The sequence below is a fragment of the Suncus etruscus genome, chromosome X (assembly GCF_024139225.1).
Source record: "Suncus etruscus isolate mSunEtr1 chromosome X, mSunEtr1.pri.cur, whole genome shotgun sequence".
NCBI lineage: Eukaryota > Metazoa > Chordata > Mammalia > Eulipotyphla > Soricidae > Suncus > Suncus etruscus.
The window spans coordinates 59556778-59579345 of record NC_064868.1 but is presented as its reverse complement, the minus strand read 5'-3'; the positions used below and the strand labels follow the sequence as shown (position 1 = coordinate 59579345).

Genomic DNA, 22568 nt, shown 5'->3' with positions numbered 1-22568 from the left:
TAGTGGTGCTAGTTCTGTAGTTTTATTTTTATCTGTTTAGTTAAGATGATTTCAAAGTATTTGAATTTCTGTGGTGCTATTGTTAATTGGAATTTTTATTATTTATTTCTTCTCTATCATTATTTGTTTATAAGAAGGCCATTAATTTTGCATGTTAATTTCGTAGCCTGCCATTTTGCTAGATGAATCTAGTGTTTCTAGAACCTTTTTATTAGAAACTTTGTTGGGCCACACACGGTGGAACTCGGGGATTACTCCTGGCTCAGCACTCAAATTTCTCCTGAGAGGCTCATGGGACCATAAAGGATGCCAGGATTAAACATAGGAAAGTCCTGAGTCAGCCATGTGTAAGGCAAACACTACCACTGTGCTATCACCAATAAGATTTTCTAAATATAGTACCATGTCATCTGAAAATAGTGATAGTTTGACTTTTTTTCTCTCTGGAAGCCCTTGATATCTTTTTTCTTGCATAATTGCTATGGCAAGTACTTCCAGTACTATATTGAATAGGAATGATAAGAGGTAGCAGACTTATCTTCTGCAAGATTTTAGAGGATAGGCTTTTAGCTTTTCTCCATTGAATATATTTGTCATGGACTTTTGGTTAATGACCTTAACTACATTGAAAAAGTTTCTTCCAGCAAGAAATCCTAACTGGAGCAAGAAAAGCCTATTCAACAAGTGGTGTTGGCACAACTGGTTAGCCACTTGTAAAAAAGCAAACTCAGATCCCCAGCTAACACCATGTACAAAGGTAAAATCCAAATGGATTAAAGACCTTGATATCAGGTCTGAAACTATAAGGTATATAGAACAACATGTAGGTGAAACACTCCAGGACATTGAGACTAAAGGCATCTTTAAGGAGGAGACAGCACTTTCCAAACAAGTGGAAGCAGAGATAAACAGATGGGACTATATTAAGCTGAGAAGCTTCTGCATCTCAAAGGAAATAGTGCCCAGAATACAAAGGCCACCCACTGAGTGGGAGAAATTATTCACCCAATACTCATCAGATAAAGGGCTAATATCCAAAATTTACAAGGTACTGACAGAACTATACAAGAAAAAAACAACTAACCCCATCAAAAAATGGGGAGAAGAAATGAATAGACACTTTGAAAAAGAAAAAAGGCAAATGGCCAAAAGGCACATGAAAAGATGCTCAACATCACTAATCGTCAGGGAGATGCAAATCAAAACTACTATGAGGTACCACTCACGCCACTGAGATTGGTACATATCACAAAAAAGGAAAACAAGCAGTGCTGGCGGGGATGTGGAGAGAAAGGAACTCTTTTTCACTGCTGATGGGAATGCCGTCTAGTACAAACTTTATGGAAAGCGATATGGAGATTTTTTCACAAACTGGAAATTGAGCTTCCGTATCATCCAGCTATACCACTCCTAGGAATATACCCGAGGAACATAAAAATACAATACAAAAATCCCTTCCTTACTTCTATATTCATTGCAGCGCTATTTACAATAGCCAGACTCTGGAAACAACCAAGATGCCCTTCAAAAAATGAGTGGCTAAAGAAACTATGGTACATATACACAATGGAATACTATGCAGCCGTCAGGAGAGATGAAGTCATGAAATTTTCCTATACATGGATGTACATGGAATCTATTATGCTGAGTGAAGTAAGTCAGAGGGAGAGAGAAAGACGCAGAATGGTTTCACTCATCTATGGGCTTTAAGAAAAATAAAAGACATTTTTAACAGTTTCTCAGAGACAGAGAGATGAGGGCTGGTAGGTGCAGATCATGACATGAAGCTCATCACATAGAGTGATGAGTGCAGTTGGAGAGATGACTACACTGAAAACTATCATAACAATGTGAATGAATGAGGGAAGTAGAAAGCCTGTCTCGAGTACAGATGTGGGGAGGTGGGGAGGAGGGAGATCTGGGAAATTGGTGGTGGGAATGTTGCACTGGTGAGCGGGGGTGTTCTTTACATGACTGTAATCATACAACTATAATCATGTTTGTAATCACGGTGTTTAAATAAAGATAATTATAAAAAAAGAAGAAAAAAAAGTTCCTTCTATTCCCATCTTGTTGAGAGTTTTCATTATAATTGTGTGTTGGACCTTATCAAATGCTTTCTCTGTATCTATTGATATGAACACGTGATTTGATTTTCTTTTTCTTTCTTTCCTATTTTTCTTTTGTTTTTGTGCCATATCCAGTACTCAGGGGTCACTCCTGGCTCTGCACTTAGAAATCACTCCTGCAAGGCTTGGGGGGAACATATGGGATGCCTGGAATCGAACCTGGGCCAGTCCCAGGTCAGCAGCATGCAAGGCAAATGCCCTACCACTGTACTATCACTCTGAACCCAATTTTTATTTTTCTTTGTTGATGTTGTTTGTAGGGAGTCTGTGCTGTTAAATCCTTTGTTAGGTGTTTGTGAATCCACGAATAGTCCCCAGAATGAGAAATTACTTCCCATCCCCTTGTCCCCTTTCGGGGGGGAGATCTTGGTAATATTTATCCTCAGCAAATAATAATCCACATAGACAAGAAGGTTAGGGTGTAAAAGATTGGGCAAAGAGAGAGAGAGAGAGAGAGTCCTCTTGCAACCTGCAACCAGCTCTCGCAAAAAGCCCTCTTCCCAGTCCATCAAGCTATTTATTGCCAACTCCACAGTACCCCCACCTGGAAGGTCTAGGTGGGGCAATTGTCACAGAAAAATCCTAAGGAAATATTTTTATATACAACAATTCCAAGAATAATCTTATGGAAACTTTTTCATATACTACAATTGTGTATTATGCTGCTTAACTTGTATAAGTTAAACCATCCTTGAAGAATAAATCTTACTTGGTCATGCTATATAATCTTCTGGATGAGGCATTTGAACCTATTTGATAGGATTTCATTGAGGATCTTTGCATCTGTGTTTATTAGGAATATTTGTCTATAATCCTCTTCTTTGTGACATCTCTGTTTGCTTTTGGTATCAGGGTGATGTTAGCTTTAAAAAAACTATTTTAATAGTAAAGTTGCACAATAAGTTATAAAGTGAACCAGAGAGCTGAGTCATAAAAGAATAGGTCATTTGCAGTATAATCAGGAGGTATGGTGGTCAGCAAATAATATCGGGCATTAAGTAGTATCTTCCAGCAATACTTAGAGACCAAAGAAAGGTCCAGGCTTGCTGCTCTGTAAAAATAAAGCAGACTCCTACAAGAAATACATCTAAATCAATGGATGAAGAACAATCATTCAAGCAAATACGCTTTTAAAAAAAAAGCTGGAGTGGCCATATAATATAAGAGGACATAAACGTTAGACTTAAAAAAGCTATAAGAGATGGAACTGGACATTTCTTAATAAAGAGAGTATGTGTACAAAAGGAAGAAATCACATTCCTAAACATATGTGCACCAAATGAGGGACATATGCATACCTAGTGAGCAAAATATTTAAAACAATGGCTGAAAAATATGAAGGAAGATATCAATAGCAACAAAATAATATTGGGTTACTACAACAATGACATTTAACCCCTTGATAGGTCAACCAGACTGACCTAACAAGAATATATTAGCTCTGAATGGAGAAATGGAAAAAAACTGGCTTATTAGATATATAAGGCTCTCTATACCAGAAAAATGGATAACACATTCTTGGAGCCCAGGATACATAGGCCATCTTTACCAATCTCACTGAGAATAAGACAGCAGTTCCATTTTCACAGTACATTATTCCTATAATGTTCTGGGGAGGGAACACTTGTCCCCAACTCAATGTTCTGGGAGAGGGTGCTAACATTGCATTTCAGTATGTGTTTTAGTAGGTGTGTTGTGTGTATTAGTGTTCATGATACAGTAGTTTTCTGCACTAAATATTCAAACACCAGTTCTTCACCCAGTGTCACCAAGCTCCCACCACCATCATTGCTTGTTTTCATGAAGGAACAAGTAAATTTACTTCAAAGTGCATGTTACAACACAAAGACGAATTGAATTATTAAAATTCAGATAAACACATTTCAATTTGAAATGATGGTTGAAATACTAAAATCAGTGTCTAAGGATTTACTGGGCTGTGGTTGGTGCCCATTGAGCTTTCTATGTTACTATATAGACTCACTGAGATTGTAACTCTCCCATCAGATATCTTGTCAGATAATTATGCTTACATTATTGTAAGATACTGATGTGTCACACATGCAGTACAGGCTTTATAGATTTAAAACAAATCCAATAGTCTGTTATGAATAAGTTGCAGAGCTGTGGGTCATTTTCATGGCAAATGTAGGGGGTATTTTAAGCTGTTCAAGATCGCGTAAAAAGGATAATGTGCCCTTCTTCGGAGTATCAGCTAGGATCTGACTACATGGAAAATATTGGCAGTCATTTTTCTGTATCTCCAATGCTTACTTTGGTACTCGTTGCAGGATGTCCTATGGAGGAGACTCAATAGCCAATGCTATCATGGCAGTTCTGCCTTATATTTCATCCGTAGTATTAGTTTCTCTAATAAATTCAACTGTTATTTTAATATAAAGATACAGTTAACATGTGTTGGTAGGGGGATGCTGAGGTTTTTCTCGGCTCTGCTAGACCCAGTTCCTGCAGTCCCTATGGTCTGGCAGGTCTGAATATTTCAGAGTGATGACGGAGAAATTCACAAAGTAGTAATTTGAAGTTCCAGGAGTCAGCCAGCTTTATTTCATAATCCTAACTGTCATGTACATTTCCTCACATGGCTTCTATGCTAAACTTTTCCAAAAAGCCACTTTCCTGCTTATTCTCTAGCTCTCTGCCTCTTTCTTCCTTTCAGCTGCTCTTCAGGCTTCCTACTGACTGACTCCCCTTTGCTGACTCTGACTCTCCTTCTTATCCCATCTCTCCCCCTAGGCATACTCCCCTACCCGCCCATTTCAGATGTGGGCGGTTCTGATCATTGAGATGGGATAAACAAGATTTGGCGGGAGGGGATACCCACATTTATCCTGTATCTTCATCACTCTTTTAGATATAGATAGCAGAGTTAAATCCTCATGGCCCTCTCTTGGCTTTTGAGTGGGAAAACAGAATCTGTGACCTGTGCAGAACAATTTCATACCCCAGTAGTCTGTTTAAACTGTAGATTATAGCTTTCTTTTTAGTGAGTTAATCATTATGTTGAGTCTTGACTAGGATTTCAAGAGATAAAAATACATCCTATGGGATAAGATTCAGTATTGTCTCAGAAAACTTTTTGTATTAATGTAAATGCTATATATTTTTACATGCTGAAATATATAACACATGTCTCTCTATATAAGTATGTTTACTATATTAAGTTGCATTTTTAATATATTTTTATAAACACCTTAATTACATACATGATTGTGTTGTTTGCGTTTCAGTCATGTAAAGAACACCACCAGTGCAACATTCCCATCAGCAATGTCCCAAGTCTCCCTGCTCCCCACCCAACCACCACCTGTACTCTAGACAGGCTTTCAATTTCCTTCATACATTCTCATTATTAGGATAGTTCAAAATGTAGTTATTTCTTTAACTAAACTCATCCTTGTTTATGGTGAGCTTCATGAGGTGAGCTGTAACTTCCAGCCCTTCTCTCTTTTGTGTCTGAAAATTATTATTGCAAGAATATCTTTCATTTTTCTTAAAACCCATAAATGAGTGAGACCATTTTGCATTTTTCTCTCTCTCTGACTTATTTCACTCAGCATAATAGATTCCATGTACATCCATGTATAGTAAAATTTCATGACTTCATCTCTCCTAACAGCTGCATAATATTCCATTGTGTATATGTACCACGGTTTCTTTAGCCATTCATCTGTTGAAGGGTATCTTGGTTGTTTCCATAGTCTTGCTATGGTAAATAGTGCTGCAATGAATATAGGTGTAAGGAAGGGATTTTTGTATTGTATTTTTGTGTTCCTAGGGTATATTCCTAGGAGTGGTATAGCTAGATCGTATGGGAGCTCGATTTCCAGTTTTTGGAGGAATCTCCATATCGCTTTACATAAAGGTTGAACTAGACGGCATTCCGACCAGCAGTGGATAAGAGTTCCTTTCTCTCCACATCCCCACCAACACTGCTTGTTCTCATTCTTTATGTTGTGTGCCAATCTCTGGGGTGTGAGGTGTTAACTCATAGTTGTTTTGATTTGCATCTCCCTGATGATTAGTGATGTGGAGCATTTTTCATGTGTCTTTTGGCCATTTGTATTTCTTCTTTGTCAAAGTGTCTGTCCATTTCTTCTCCCCATTTTTTGATGGGATTAGATGTTTTTCTTCTTGTAAAGTTCTGTCAGTGCCTTGTATATTTTGGAGATTAGCCCCTTATTTGATGGGTATTGGGTGAATAGTTTCTCCCACTCAGTGGGTGGCTCTTGTATTTTGGGCACTATTTCCTTTGAGGAGCAGATGCTTCTCATCTTAATATATTCCCATCTGTTAATCTCTGCTTTCACTTGCTTGGAGAGTGCAGTTTCCTCCTTGAAGATGCCTTTAGTTTCAATGTCCTGGAGTGTTTTGCCTATGTGTTGTTCTATATATCTTATGGTTTCGGCCTGATATCGAGGTCTTCAATCCATTTGGATTTTACCATCGTAAATGAGGTTAACTAGGGGTCTAAGTTCAATTTTTTGCAAGTGGCTAGCCAGTTGTGCCAACACCACTTGTTGAAAAGGCTTTCTTTGCTCCATTTAGGATTTCTTGCTCCTTTATCAAAAATTGGGTAATTGTATGTCTGGGGAACATTCTCAGAGTATTCAAGCCTATTCTACTGATCTGAGGGTCTGTCCTTATTCCAATACCATGCTGTTTTGATAACTACTGCTTTGTAGTAAAGTTTAATGTTGGGGAAAGTAGTTCCTCCCATATTCTTTTTCCCAATGATTGCTTTAGCTATTATCGGGTGTTTATTGTTGCAAAAAACTTCAAAAATGCCTGATCCACTTCTTTGAAGAATGTCATGGGTATCTTCAGAGGGATGACATTAAATCTGTACAATGCTTTGGGGAGTATTGCCATTTTAATTATGTTAATCCTGCCAATCCATGAGTAAGGTATGGGTTTTTATTTCTGCATGTCCTCTGTTATTTCTTGGAGCAGAGTTTTATAGTTTTCTTTGTATAGGTCCTTCACATTTTTAGTCAAGTTGATTCCAAGATATTTGAGTTTGTGTGGCACTTTTGTCAATGGGGCTGTTTTCTTAATGTCCATTTCTTCATTATTGCTATTGGTGTATAGGAAGGCCATTGATTTTTGTGTGTTAATTTTGTAACCTGCCACCTTGCTATATGAGTCTATTGTTTCTAGAAGTTTTTTGGTAGAGTCTTTAGGATTTTCTAAGTAGAGTATCATGTCATCTGCAAACAGCAAGAGCTTGACTTCTTCCTTTCCTATCTGGATTCCCTTGATATCTTTTTCTTGCCTAATCGCTATAGCAAGTACTTCCAGTGCTATGTTGAATAGGAGTAGTGAGAGAGGACAGCCTTGTCTTGTGTCATAATTTAGAGGGAAAGCTTTTAGTTTTTCTCCATTGAGGATAATGTTTGCCATGGCTTGTCGAGATGGCCTTAACTATATTGAGAAAAGTTCCTTCCATTCACATCTTGCTGAGAGTTTTCATCAACAATGGGTGTTGGACCTTATCAAATGCTTTCTCTGCATCTATTGATATGATCATGTGATTTTTATTTTTCTTGTTGTTGATGTTGTGTATTATATTGATAGATTTATGGATGTTAAACTATCCTTGCACTCCTGAGATGAAACCTACTTGGTCATAGTGGATGATCTTCTTAATGAGGTATTGAATCCTATTTGCCAGGATTTTATTGAAGATCTTTGCATCTGCATTCATCAGTGATATTGGTCTGTAATTTTCTTTTTTGGTAGCATCTCTGTCTGGTTTAGGCATCAAGGTGATGTTGGCTTCATAAAAGCTATTTGGAAATTGTTACATCCCATCTCAAGGAAAGCACGCACCAGATGTGGTCTTTTCCTTCCCTGGTGCAGGTCTTTACTCTTCTAAAAGATTTATTTGCCAAAAGGCCCGCTTAGCGAAGTCAATTATTTGACCCTTTGAGTGGATCATTGGCGATAATTCCAACATGGCTGTAACATTATATCTTTCTCTATTTGGCCACTATAGAAATCCAGCCTCAGCTCTCCTACACCAAAGCCCGCCAGAAGTCTCCTGCCGAGCTCTTTTGTGATATCTCTCCCCCCCATTTCCTTAAAGGTATCTGGTTCCTCTTTACCTGTCTCTTCATATGCTAATTCTAGCTCTGATCTCATTGGTTTATCCCCTTTTCTTTTCTCCCTGGCTACGCCCCATAAATTCGTCTATATAAGGCCCACTTCAAGAAATAAACTCTGTCTCTGGCCTCTCCCTCACCTCTTGTTTTCACCATGTAATTCTGTGTGGTTTCATTTATTTCATATTTCATAATTCATATTTCATATTCGTCTGCTCGTGCACCGCTTGATTCCCAGTGGAAAAATAAATCCACTAAGGTTTGCTTCAGGGACTTTTATCTGACTATGATAAACGTCCGCAGCAGGAAATGTTCCCGTTTCTTCGATTTCATAAAAGAGTCTTGCCAGGATTGGTAGAAGTTCCTCTTGAAAGGTTTGAAAGAATTCATTAGTGAATCCATCTGGGCCTGGGATTTTGTTTTTGGGCAGACATTTTATTACTGTCTTAATTTCCTCAGTAGTGATAGGGTTGTTTAGATATGCTATATCCTCTTCATTCAACGGTGGAAGATTATAAGAGTCCAAGAATTTATCCATTTCTTCCAGGTTCTCATTTTTAGTGGCATAGAGTTTCCAAAGTAGTTTCTGATTACCCTTTGAATCTCTGCCATATCAGTAGTGATCTCTCCTTTTTCATTTCTAATATGAGTTATCAAGTTTCTCTCTCTTTCTTTGTTAGTTTTGCCAGTGGTCTATCAATCTTGTTTATTTTTTCAAAGAACCAACTTCTGCTTCCGTTGATCTTTCTGATTGATTTTGTGTTTCCACTTCATTGATTTCTGCTCCCAGCTTTGTTATTTCCTTCTGTCTCTCTATTTGTGGTTCCTTTTGTTGAGCATTTTCTAATTCTATGAGTTGCATCATTAAGCTATTCAGGTATGTCCCTTCTTTCTTGATGTGTGCTTGCAAAGCTATAAATTTTCCTCCCAGTACTGCTTTTGTTGTGTCCCATAAGTTCTGATAGTTTGTTTCTCTATGGTCATTTGTTTCCAGGAAGGTTTTGATTTCCTCTTTGATTTCATCTCGGACCCACTGGTTATTCAGTATTAGGCTGTTTAATTAAGTTGCATTTTTAAAAATACTTACAAAATCACTTCTTTAGACTATTGTATGACCATGAACATATTAATTCCACACTCTGATTTGCAGTCTTCTTATGGAAAATCTGCGTATAATCATTTTCTTTGACTTTTCTAGATGTAGTATGCTTGCTATGTTTCTAAAAGTCTTTAATGACTGAGAAGTGCTGTGCACACACAGGCATTATTATAACAGTTCACAAGCTCCTGGTAGGCAGTCTAACCCCTAGTTGTTTCCTTTTGAAGAATCTCAGGATGCTAGGCATGCAGTGTGGAATATTCCAAGGAATGAATCTCCAGTGCATAAATCCTGTGTAGCTGCAACCAATAAGTGTTGGACACTCCCACTTCTGGAAACATGAACCGTGCATCTTCCATTACTAAGGCACATGAACTATCTTCAATTCTAAACTTGTAGAGCTTTATAGAAAGTCCCAGGAAAACTTTCTGAAGGGCAGAGTTGTTAAAGTTTGAAGAAGTAAAGAGGTACCTATTTGCCAGAGTATAAGACGACCCCCTAATTTTGCAGTTAAAACATAGGTTTAGGCCTATAATCGCTGTATCAGACAAAACGTTCCTGTGCTGCATGTGTTTCTGTGCTCTTGTACCACAGTGAGTCAATCACAACAAGCAAAGGTTCAAAGGTAATATTGTAATAGACTTTCTCTCTGACTCTGCCCAATCTGAGCAGGCTTTTTACAGTGTAGATTCGGGTCCAGAACATTGTCTAATTTGCATGCATAAAAAGCCCCCTTGTATTGGCTGTGTTAGAAAGGTGGTCCGAGCAGCCTTGAAGTGATTGGTGCAGGATCAAGTTGGAAAATTCGTTTTGTGGCAATATTCAGACAATTTTTGTTTAGCAGCATATTGAAACATTTTTCGGGATATACTCGGCATATAAGACAACCCCTGATTTTAGGTTGACTTTTTTGTTTCAAAAGTCGTCTTATACGCCGAAAAATATGGTATTCAATTTTGCTTTACCCCTACTAAGAAGCCACATATACACTGAACTCTAGACAAAGATATATCACTATCTAAATTTTACTGCACTACTTTTAAGCTGTGAGGTTGTCCACACGTAAATGTACTCTGTTCAGCCTCAGTCTTCTTATCTGTGAGATCGAACTGTAAACTATTTTAGGACTGTGTTGGCAGTGATCTGCCATGTAGTGAGACACATACTGAGCCTGTCTGATCATGTCTCAGCTTGATCTAACATCCCTCATTTTCCTCTGTTGGAGGATGCAGAAGAGAGAAACATATGTATATGTAAATTCAGTTTGTTTTTGTGTATGAAGTTTCTGTACATCTTGCAGGGTAATATATTTAAATTATTTAAATAATATTTTCAAAACCTCAAGAAGAGCAGTTTCCATCCCCTTTACTTTACATTTTTTCTAGGCAATCTATCTTCTCAAACTCAGCAACATTTGCTCAATGATATTCAGTTTCTTAGATACTTTAGGTAAGCTCAATGACCCAGGTTGTTTCATAGGGATGCTGAGAAGAGTCTAAGTAGATGTCATGTGACTATGCAGTACAATCAACAGTATTGTGGGTGGCAATTCTCTTTGGGCTCTGTGAATAATTCCACATGGCACATCACAAGTGGAGAGAGGAAGTGATCTGGAACATGGCTTCCTCAGTAAATAAACCAAACCAGGCTGGAGAGAGATGAAGCATGGTTCAGAAGCTTTCCACCATGAGGAATGAGAGGTAACAGTCTGCTGGTACAGCACTATTTATTGGGACGACATGACCATTCCCATGGGTGAATAATTGGTTAGGGCTAAGAGTCTATCTAAAAATTCTTCTAACCCAGGTGGGTTTTTGATATGTAAAAGAGGAAGCCATATGTTTGAGGGTGAAGTCTGATATGCTGTAACAGTTTAGGGCAAAGGCTCATTAATCCAAAATATTCTCTACTGTGATAACTATAATGCAGAAATATGAGAAATGAGCTAAAGTGATGACTGTATTTTGTATACACACATTAAAAACTGGGCAAATAAAAAATAAAACTGTTTAGCCTAAAATCATGGTGGCCTTTCCCAGGCAGCAATTGACCACATTTTCAACTGTAGGTTTCAGACCATCTAAGTTTGCCTAACCCCAGAGTGTTTTTCTTACAGGTTCCCAGAATATTTTTTCTCATAGTGATTGTTGTAATCAGGCTTTGTAATTAATGGTATTGAGTATTTCACCTGTCCTATATTATTTCCAGGGCAGCTAGAAGCATATCCTGCTTTGCTAGATGTTGCCAGTGTGTCACAAAGCATGCTCTGCCCAATGTCATTGTCAGAGCATCAGGAAGCATGTCATGGTTCTGGTGATAGTGTTTGGTTACAAATTTACCATAAATCTATCATGCTGAGTGAAATAAGTCAAAGGGAGAGAGAGACGCAGAATAGTCTCACTCATTTATGGGTTTTAAGAAAAATAAATGTCACTTTTGCAACAATCCTCAGAGACAATGATAGGAGGGCTGGAACTTCCAGCTCACTTCATGAAGCTCACCACAAAGAGTGGTGAGTGCAGTTATAGAAACAACTACATAGAGAACTACCATAATTATGTAAATGAATGAGGGAACTGGAAAGCCTCTCTAGAGTACAAGTGGGGGTGGGGTGGGATGGAGGGAAATTTGGGACATTGATGGTGGGAATGTTGCACTGGTGAAGGGGTGTTCTTTACATGACTGAAACCTAATCACAATCATATATGTAATCAATATGTTTAAATTAAAAAATAAAAAACAACAAATCTTACCATAATCAATATTTGTACTACACCCTACGGTGTGATCTGGTGATAGTATTTTGAATTATTCCTTACTTGGTATTCTTCTTCCACCCTAGGGTGGGACCTGATTTTTGTCAATAAAAGCATGGGTCTGAGGAAGTCAGGGTTTTATACTTTGGTCTTCTTCCATTGAGCTGTGTTCCATGATCGGAGCAGAAAGCTTGGGTGCTTAAATTCCTTTCTTGCGTGCTGGATTTTCTGAACCCATTCTTGTACCTCTTCACTGTGTGGATTATTTTTTTGCATTGACATTTTGGAGCCATAGGCTCCACTAAGAGATGCTCCATTAACATTATAGCACCCAAAGTTTGTGGGTGTATGGCTGATCTCAGAGCAACTGAAGCTTAAGTCAAGTCAATATGACAAATGCCTAGGGTTAAAGGCCCACCTACAGCATAGCAATTTTGAAGGTCCTATTCCTAATCGATAGGAACTCCTCTCTTACAAAAATTTTCTGCACTTTAATGGGTCTATGCATAAAGGTAGAGGAAAATGCCACAAAGTACTATTGGGGGCACCAGAGGACAATGGCTAGCTTATAATATCTATCCAGTCATGCACTATAATTTCTGATACATAAGTATAGTAATGACACTGGTCCCTAGAAAATACATATAAAGAAATGCACATATCCTCTAATATTTTCTACTAGAGAAGTCGAAAGGAGCAATAATACATGTCAACAAAGAAATACACATAAAGAAATACAAATAACCCCCCTTTGCTTTTGAATATGTGCAAAATGGGTAAAATATGGATTATTGCTTCAGACAGTGAGATGATCTGGGAGGTGGTAGAAATGTTCTAAAGCTGCTAGATGGAGTTTTGGGCTGAAAAAGGCCTTTGAGACAAAGCCCACTTAAAAATCCAATTCTATGGTCAAGAGCAGCGATACATGGTGACAGAAGTGGAAGGGTGAGGTAGGGTTTTTGTTCCAGGGTACAAGGGGTTCAGAGTTGTAGAGGTAAAGAGGTATTTTTTTGTTTGTTTCTTTGTTTTTTGGTTTTTGGGCCACACCCGTTTGATGCTCAGGGGTTACTCCTGGCTAAGCGCTCAGAAATTGCCCCTGGCTTGGAGGGGGGGTGAACCCTATGTGACGCCAGGGAATCGAACCACGGTCTTTCCTTGGCTAGCGCTTGCAAGGCAGACACCTTACCTCTAGTGCCACCTAGAGGTAAAGAGGTTTAATAGGGAAAGCAACACATCCAGAATAAGTGAGCATAGGAAAAGAAAAAGAAAAGGGGCTTGCAGAGTGGCAGGTAGAGGAGGCAGAAGGTAGAACTATGTTTGACACAGACAGACATTATATGCAGTACAGACAGACATAAGTCTAACATAAAGGTGGCCACCACACATATGCACACATATACATAGTAGATAAACCAATATGTTACAGCTGTAAAATTGACCCATCTATTGTGGTAAATGAAAATGGGCCAAGGCACTTCATAAATACAAAGCTGGCGGGGCTGGAGAGATAGCATGGAGGAGGTGCGTTTGCCTTGCATGCAGAAGGACGGTGGTTCGAATCCTGGCATCCCATGTGGTCCCCCAAGTCTGCCAGGAGCGATTTCTGAGAGTGGAGCTAGGAGTAACCACTGAGCGCGGCCTGGTGTGACCCTAAAACCAAAAAGTAAAATAAAATAAAGCTGGCAAGTAAGGTGGTGAGGAAAATTTCTAATTCTGAGGAATCACTACTGATGATGGTAAACTTAAGTGTAAAATAATCACAGGTTCTGTGGTACATAAATCATTCTCAAGCCAATCAACCTTTACTTATCCTGTTTTAAACATATCCAAAAGATTTTTCTATAAGTTGCTAAATAGTTTTACATTGAATATTGTACCGGTTTAGGGCACTGAACAACATATAAGAGTCTAGAGCTCCCAAGATCCTTTCCCATAAAATTATGTGAACAAAAACATTAGGAAATAATATCAGATGTACTTAAATTGAAAATAAGTTGCCAAACATTCTGATAATGAGCACTGTAAGAAGAGTCTATAGCATTCAAGTTTCCTATTCATAGATTTCTTTTTCTTGTTGTTTGTTTTTGTTTTATGGGTCACACCCGGCGGCGCTCAGGGGTTACTCCTGGCTCTACGCTCAGAAATCGCTCCTGGCAGGCTCAGAGGATCATTTGAGTTGCCAGGATTCGAACCACCGTCCTTCTGATTGTAAGGCAAACGCCTTACCTTCATGCTATCTCTCTGGGCCCTATTCATAGATTTCTATGGATCAAAATAATAGAATATTTTGAAGACATAATTAAATTTAATATAGTTTGTTAAAATATTCTCATAATAAACACTGTAAAAAGTTAAGAGCACTGAGCACTGTACTGTAAATTGAGATTACTCTGTGCCTTTCCATAAACTGTTTAAACAAAATATTAGAACATTTTAATAGATGTATTTAAATTAAAATAGATTGCTAAAACATTCTTATGATGAGTACTGTAGTGAGAGTTTAGAACAAACTGCACCATAATGTGCATATGGGAATCCAACTTCATTTTCCATAGACTTCTGTCAACCAAAAAACTTACAATGTTCTTTCAGGCAAACCAGTTTGAAAATAAGTTACAAAAACATATTATAATGGCACAGTAGAGGGATTCATGACATCTGAATTCCTTCTCCACAGATTTCTGAGGATAAAAGCATTAAATCATTATTACAGATATATTTGAAAGACCTAAACACCTGCTTTAATTTATACAACCATATTCATTGCTATAGGCCCATTTAAATATAAAATAGGTTATAAAATGCTGAAGATCACACAGAAGAGGTGGGGATATCAAAACCTTTGCGATCTCAAACCAGCATTTTCTTGCTATATTTTTAAAGTATTTTAACGTCTATTTTACCACAATGAACCAAATCTGAAAATAAGTAGCAATTTTTCTAGTTGTAATTAGAATCAATACCATACTATGACAAGTCAACAATTTTTAAGGGGAAATCACTTAGGTCTGTGATTTTTACTTCCTCCTGCCATTATAGGAAAAGCATTTCAGATGCATTAAATGCTCAAGTGAAAATTTCCAAATTTCTATATTTTTAAAGAATCATATTGCACTCTGCAGTGACTGCATTAAGCCTATTGTTATCTGTCAGTTTTTCTCTTTTGAAAAATAAGTTGAGGCAATCTTGTAGTGAACATATGCTTGTGAATGATAATGCCAAAGATATATACATAAATGTCTCAAATGTCAGAAACTTTTTGTTTCTGATGAGGCAATGGACTGTGGCTTTAAACTGGCCTTGAAAAAGTATAACAGTAGTAGACTCATTTTGTGTCTCTGCCAAGCATGGTCCACTGCTTTCAAGTCATAAAGATGGTCATTGTTTTTCTGTATTTTCTGACTACCATGTTTATTCAGAGTTTCATGGAGTACATTAATCAGAAATAGAAGTACTTTTTGTGAATATTGTTGACTGTGCCCTGAAAATTCTTAATTGATATTTTAATGGTTTCTTAAACTCTTTTGGGCTGATATGAATGTTCTGTTTTTTCACACATGTCATTAATAAGTAAGCCAAAATTTTCAGACACTTTATATTTATGCCTCAATGGACTAGACATGTTAATATCATCTGGTAATGGCTTCAGTTAAAGTAATCAGGTAAGTATAAAGCATTACAAGGGTACTCTAATATTGAGCTTTCTTAAGAAGTACAGTGAGCTGGATACGTTTTCTCAAAACAAAACCAAAGTTTTGAATCTGGTCACTCCTAATTTCTGTAATCTCTGCCTTAGTGAGATTTGTTGGCTTGTTCAACATACCAAATACCTGTAGGTTTTGCTGCTGGTTTTCTTTCCTCTTTCTCTTGAGTAGTCTGTTGGATCTGGGGAAGGGCAGGAATGGTTCCTTACCCTAATCAGCAGGAATCTGTGGCTTGGTTTAATCATTTATAAGAGTTCTTCTTTAGAAGATGCATAGTTTCTTGGACCTAGAGTTTCTTGGTAGGGCTGCCATCTGTAGAAATATTATCACATACTTCTACTCGAGCTTACAAGTTATCCATTATTTGTCCTTTATTACCCAAATAGGTTAGTTAACTTTTTTGAGCCTGTGTCTCTTCTTTAAAGTATATTTGGCAGCTTTGTGGAACTCTCCTTAGAGTAAATTCAAGAAGTTTACTAAAATTATTGTTAAGAATAAAAATTCAATTGGTGTTATCTCTTTTTCCTGTATTTTAATAATTGAGTTTTGAGAATTCTGTAAACATTTTCAATGGTGCTTTGTCCCTGAAGATTGTAAGGTGACATGTTTGATTTTCCATTCTTTGCAGAATGATTGAAAAGTTGTACTAGTATAGTCTGGGCCATTTTTAGTTTTGATGGGATGGGGAATGCCCTTGTTAGAAAAACATTGTAGTTAAAAGAAACAAACAACATTAGCGCTTTCATAAGTCATATGGAGAGAGCCCATGTTGAATGAAAATATGTATCAATCATACATAAAGATAGGATTTGTTTTGATAAAGGGTAACAAATCCATTTGAATTATTCATTTGTCTGCAGGCCTCAGGGTTTATTTTTGGTTATATGTGAAACACAAATTAAAGGTGCAAAAGCCAGACATGTCTTGAAAATTTGTGTGGCTTGCCTCCATGAAATGTGAATGCACATCAAGGTGACAGCTGTTTGTATATAGGGATTGATGCACTTCTACAGGTGAGTTAAAAACAGGCATCACTAGACAATTAACAGTTTAATTTCCTTGAGCGATCGGACCCAGGAAACCAGAGAGATCAAATATGAGAAATAAAAATAGACTCAGAGCACTTTTGCATATAGCTTGTTATTTCTGAAGAAAATACTGAACCACATGATTATGGACTTTTAGGGAGGTAGTAACAATTTCATGGAAAAGGCCAACTATGTATACCTTATCACTAACAACATTACAGGTGTCTGACACATGAGAAAGTAATCAACATAGCAAGTTTCAATTGTTGGGCAGACATAATTTGTAGACATTATTGTGGTCAGTGACTGGCAAGTAATCTCATCATTCTTTGAGGATGAACCATTGATGTAAAACACAGGATCAATAGATATGTAAAGAGAATGAATTATCGAAGAAGTGACAAAGTGTGTCCTTCTGAAAAAGCCCTAGGCTCTTTCAAGCAGCTACTAGAATAAAGCTTCTCATGGAAAAATAGTTAAAGCTCTTTGAAGAGCCTCTCTGAGTATCAGACTGGTTCCAATTTTTTTTGAATTGGTAGAACTATGAAATGAGCATCATAGTATAGTAGGTTATACATCCACAGTATCCCATTAATTATCAGAACAGATATTATCTCTAAATATGGCACAAGGTTGTTTACTGTGTAAATAGAACCATTCTAATGCCCGGATAATTAGGCTTTGGAAGCACTTGAGGATTGCATGATCTCAAAGATGAGTAACAATACTTTTTCTCCAGGTGTAAATTTGGAAATAAAAAACTTTGAACCTGTTCCATGAAAAAGTTTGATTCCTTTTGAGTGTCAGGGTTTAAATACCTTAATCTATACTGGACAAATTTCCCCTTCAGGGAGAAAATAAATTGGTGAACTCAGAATTGGGAATTTCAAGGGAGGTGTAGATCAAATTAATGTTTCCCAGCAGTATTTGAGAATCATTAATAGTTGAGATCTTTCTGGTACATTGATTTATTTTCTATTTTTTCCTGTGGCCACCTGCAAACCACATACTAGCAAACATCAGGACATCATCATATAAACCCTGTTCATAGAACATGCTAGAAATATGCTGTCTACATGGGAAAAAAGGGTGTAAAACCATATCAACAAAATATTGTCACATGATAGGTAAGTTGGACATTTCCTGAGGTAAAACAGTCTATTGAAATTGTCATTAGAAGGGGAGGGAACGGAACAGAAGAAGAGGGAAGGGGAAGTAAAGTAATTGCCACATGGGTAGGCTGTTGTTAAGAGAGAGAATGGAGAATGCAAAACTTTTGTGATCTTTCAGGTGTATGGCTATATTATAAAAAATCTTTTAGATATATATTACCACCATTGGCCATTCTTTAGGTTTTGCTGCTGGGGTTGGCATTGTGGTTGTAAAGCACTAATAAGGATCATTGCAGAATTAACATTTCTTAAATCAATTAATTATTAACAGCTCCAATATCCTGACTTCTTTTGTATAATATAAACAGGTGAGTTTTATTATGAAAATGAGGATTCAATATATTCCAGTTTAAAATCCTCCTCTAGTATATCTATTAGCACCTTTAATTTTGTTTTCTTGAGTGGACACAGCAGTGTGGGATTTCCACTGAATATGGAGAAGTAGTCGGCACTTAACCACAGGAGCCCCAATTAAAAGGCAATGCATATGAACTAGTGGCCAGGGAAGGGACTTGACAAGGAATATGGTATTCAGCACCCAACCGCTATGTAGATTTGTAACCCATAAATTCAGGGAGATGGATCTACGTATGGCAGAAAATTAGCTAACTGTTCTCTGGGCCAATGAATTTTAGTCATCTATCACTCTGTCAGAAGAGGAGGAAGGGAGAGCACCTATTCTTTATAGACCACAAGGTACTTCTTCAAAGAACCAAATGTAGGGCCAGTTTTGTAAGAAGGTGAGAGAAACATCTGCATCTGCATCAAACACACCTTTAAATTTCCTACCATGAATCTTAAATGTTAACCGTGGGTGTTGTGCCTGTGTAAGTTTAAAGATAAAGGACATAACAGAGGCATGAGGGTTGATGCTACAAAGCCTCCAATCCTAGGATGATGAGAATGGCTGGACTTTAAAAAGGAAATTAACAGAGGCTGGGCAATTCACTCTTTCTTCTCAAAAGTCCAAACAGTCAGCATAGAAATGATCGTTTTTATTTCTCCCACAAGATCAGAATTTATTATCCCTGTGTAAATAATATTTTTAATAAATGGACTGCTTTTACCATGAGCATGACCACTGTACCCAGTTGAATTGGACTCTTTATGCCAGATTTAATTTAAGGGGCACTGGGCCAGTGTTATAGTCATTGTCTCAAGGCAGGGGATATCTAAAGCACAAACTCCTACAGTATCAGGTGGCAGGAAGTCTGTTTTTCACATCTCTTTTGGCCTTGGCAGATGAAAATGTCCTCTGATTCTGTGGCACCTGGGCATGTCGCCTCAAGCAGTTCCCCAAGACTGGATGATTATGTCTCAGGCTCAAAGGGGTAGTTCTAGGAAGAATCCTGAAGTCTCTATGAAAATGTCCCAGTAGCATCTGCCCTAAACTCATAAAACCCGGGGTTAGGTTTCTTCCAAAGTTTCTTTAGACATAGTTAGTAAATGAATGACAGTCTCTTCCCAATGGTTTCCATTACCAGCTCTTGTACAAGACCTAGGTGGTCTACTTAAAAGGATATTATGGAAGGGTCTGTATTCTCTGGAAAGATAACCTGTACTACATCCCAATTCTCCCTAGCTTCTCTCCATACAGAATAAGCTGCTGGATCATTAACACAAATCTTACACACAATGGGTCTAACTTTTTTTTTTCATTTTGTTCCTGAGTTGGCTGGCCTCCTTACGTGCTTGTTTGGTCTCATCCTAATGCTGCTCTAAGAACTTCATCTGCTTCAACTGGTGGATACAGCACGGGAGACCTGGGGAAGAAGATTCTGACTTCATTTATATATCTTGAGAGTGGAGCATAACATTTCAGCCTCAGAGATTCCATAGTGGCGTTGCGTTCTTCCAGAGTGACCCTCAGAGCATCGATGATGGTCTGATTGTCTCTTTTCTCTTCCTTTTTATGGGAAATCTGGGCTCTGGTGTTATCCAATTCATTCTTTAAGATCACTGCATCTAAGACAGTCTCCTCCTCCTGGGAAAGGTCAAAGAAAAATTGTTGATGGTAGCTCTTTGGCCACCCTGGGTTCTGCACTGAGGGTAAGTCTGACTTGGCGTTGTCTCAAACCAGTGAAAGAGACACTGCAGGTGGAAGGTGTGGCTGCAGTGGATTGTGGCCACGTCGCGAGTGTGGTCGAAGAAATTGGAGCAGATAGTGCAGAGCGCATGGATAGGCATGGCACGGGACTCGGTGCAGAAGCTCAAGAGGCGAAGATCCACAATGGGTCTAACATTTTGACAAACCCATAGAAACGACCTAACATCCTCATTTTTTCTAACAGCACAAGATCACCTGGCAGTCTTTATTGGCATTCACAATAGCTAATGTTTTATTAGATGCTACTGAGCTTCCTTACTCCTAACTTGCCTCTGGATAACGTCTCTCAGTTAACCCAGGAATTTTACATATGTCTCTGAAGTGTCTTGAAAAATGTTTGTAAAACCAACTTTTAATTCAATACCTACATCAATTTATTTCCAAGCATACAGTGCCATCTTATGGACCAGCTCAAAAACAGCATGAGGTAGAATTGCCTTTACTTTTTGGTCCACATAAGTCCATTCACCTAAAAGATGTTCATCATTTTAAGAAAAATTAGAGACATTACTGTAATAAGACCCAGAGACAATAGAGTTAAGGGCTGGATGGGCCAGAAAGACCGGCTCACAATTTGAAGCTCACCACAGAGTGGTGAAATAATTACATTAACAACTAGCATGACAATATTAAAGAATGAGAGAAGTAGAATGCCTGTTGCCAATACAGGCAGCCACAGGGGAGGAGGGAGGACATTAGTGGTGGGAATGTTGCACTGGTGAAGGGGGATATTCTATGTATGACTGAAACCCAACTACAAACATGCTTCTAATCATGGTGCTTATTTATTTATTAAAAATAAATAGACGATTAAATATTTGGAAAAAAAGATGTTCATAATTCAACTGAAACCCTAAAATCATCCTTCAGAATAACCTAGAGTGTGAAGCTTGGTTTTGGTTTCATCACTGAGCCACATCCTCCACTGCAGGTAAGAATTCTGAGATGTCCAAATCCCACCCTCACTCCAGTTAGTAAGGAATTTAATACAAAATGCTGAAATTGACCCATACTGTGAACAGGTTTGTTTTAATTGGCTTAGATAGATCATGTTCATGTCCACATAGTATAGGACATGATTATTCTCCTTATAGGTGGGTACAGAGAAGCTACATCTCAAGTACTCCCTGCTGGGCTGCAGTGGGTAAAGGGTGGGAGGAGCATCTTTACAGAGCTGCTTTAGGACTGAGTCAAGAGAGGCAGTAATTAGATCAACTTTAGTTTTCCTTTCATTTGATATATTAGTCTCGCAGATGGTGATTTTTCTGGTTTAATGCCAGTGGCAAGCAGCAAATTATTGCACTTTGGCTTCTAGTGTTCACATGAGTCACCACAGGGAAGGCACTTTTAGTTTCTAATGTAAAAGACAATTGAAAAATTTAGCCTGCACATTCTGTAATACACAATACATAAAAAACACCATAGTAGCATGAAGCCAACTAACAGTGACACCAAACTGCCTTATATACATATTATCACCCCTGTAAAAGACATGGTGAAGGATGAGAAAAAAAATTGTAAGGAATAAGAAGAAAAGTCAATATCCCTAGTTCCAAAGCCAGGACACTGCCATAGTCTTGATCCAAAGGGGAATTATGGCCCTTATCTAATGTAAAATTATCTAATTATATGCTTGGTTCATCCAGGAATAATGCCACCCACTATTGTTTATTTCTCTGTTCTAGCACAAGATGTTTGGGGACATTATTCTGGAAACAATCCACTGAAGAAAATAATCCAAACTTTGCTGGAGAGATAAAATGAATCGAGGGATCTTTCCACCACAAGCAGCAGAGATTTACTGGAGCTTCTGTATTTAGTAGGGAGAATAGGCCCACCCCCATGGGTGGAGAACAGGTGGGTGTAGAGAGCCTATTCAGAGGTTCTTCAGGCCCAGGTGGGATAAATATATTTAATGAAAAAGCCATATTTGATTATGGTGAAGACCAATTAATACAACAATGCATAAATGAGTGAGATCATTCTATGCATATCAGTTATCCTCTGGCTCATTTAACTCAGCATAATAGTTTCCATGCCCATCCATGTATAATAAAAATTCACAGATTCATTTTTTTTCTAAAGGCTGCATAGTTTTCCAAGTGGAAGCAAAGATAAACAAATGGGACCACATTAAATTCAGAAGCTCTGTACCTCAAAGGAAATAGTGACTAAAATACAAAGTCTTGTGATTCCCAACTGAGAGTGTTGCCTGTGCGGGTTTTTCCAATGTCCTGTCTCCAAAACCTCTTGGGAGTGGGCTGAAAAAGGCCCAGAAATATAGCTCTCCCAGAGGCTCCAGGAGAGTACAGCCACTCAGCCTCACTTTGCAGATGTGCACTCTTTGTAACCAATGAACCCCACCACAACATGCAGAAAAAAATTACACTACAAGCGTGACAATGGAAAAATCTCTCAGGGAAACACCATGCACAAAGAATGAAGACTATA

At 38.0% G+C, this 22568-nt stretch overlaps 1 pseudogene; it reads right to left on the bottom strand.

Annotated features, from left to right (window-relative positions):
* Positions 1-19205: 19205 nt before the first annotated feature.
* On the bottom strand, positions 19206-20197 carry LOC125998864 (E3 ubiquitin-protein ligase TRAIP-like; annotated as a pseudogene).
* Between the last annotated feature and the right edge of the window lie 2371 nt (positions 20198-22568).